Source organism: Hyaena hyaena, unplaced genomic scaffold (genome assembly GCF_003009895.1).
Source record: "Hyaena hyaena isolate Hyena2069 unplaced genomic scaffold, ASM300989v1 scaffold_13, whole genome shotgun sequence".
In the NCBI taxonomy this organism is placed as follows: domain Eukaryota; kingdom Metazoa; phylum Chordata; class Mammalia; order Carnivora; family Hyaenidae; genus Hyaena; species Hyaena hyaena.
In genome coordinates, this window is record NW_024080645.1 from 7,368,846 (window position 1) to 7,369,455 (window position 610).

General features: G+C 49.8%; 1 long non-coding RNA gene across 1 annotated transcript in view; it reads left to right on the forward strand.

Moving 5' to 3' along the window:
- Nucleotides 1-328, forward strand: part of LOC120248678 — an 11,148-nt gene extending 10,820 nt beyond the window's left edge. Inside the window, exon 3 of the long non-coding RNA XR_005532653.1 lies at nt 65-328. This is a non-coding gene — a long non-coding RNA (uncharacterized LOC120248678). The remainder of the gene's footprint in view (nt 1-64) is intronic.
- The last annotated feature ends 282 nt before the right edge of the window (nt 329-610 follow it).

The following is a 610-nucleotide window of genomic DNA, read 5'->3' on the forward strand; positions in this document are numbered from 1 at the left end:
AAAAAAAAAAAAACAAAAAAAAACAAAGGTAAAAACAAAAACAAAAACAAAAAAGAAAAAGAAGTTCTCGAATGCCGCCCTCCGTCAGTCACCCTCCTGACAGGAGATCTGCCGGTCAGCAGGCTGGTCCTGTTTAACTCCCTTCCCGGACGCCCTGCCACAGGCTGAGAGGCGACCGCCTCCTCTCTGCTCTGTCCCTGTCTGTCCCCTGTGATGTCGGAGCCGCAGGAGTGGGAAGGGCTTGTGTCTAACTCATCTCCCTGCAGGGAGACATAAAACTTGCCCATAAATAAAGCCTTTTATTGTTTAGCTCGAACATTAAATTTCATCGGCCTGTAGCGTGTGTTTCGTTATAGCAGACACCAACGTGTACTTAAAAAGGGAATTCCGGAATGCTGCCTGGCTCGCAGAATGCCCGCAAAGAGTCTCCAGCATGGCCTTGGAGACGTGATCCGGACCTCACCTTCCAAAATGGTCCTGGCAGCCACGTTTTTACTTTACGTGGCACTTTGTGCTGATTGAATAAGTGGCATCAGGCGCTCTAATCTGCATCCAGCTGCTTCTGTCTGCCGCTGCTACTTCCAGTCTGCAGCTGGAAACCAGTCCCGCA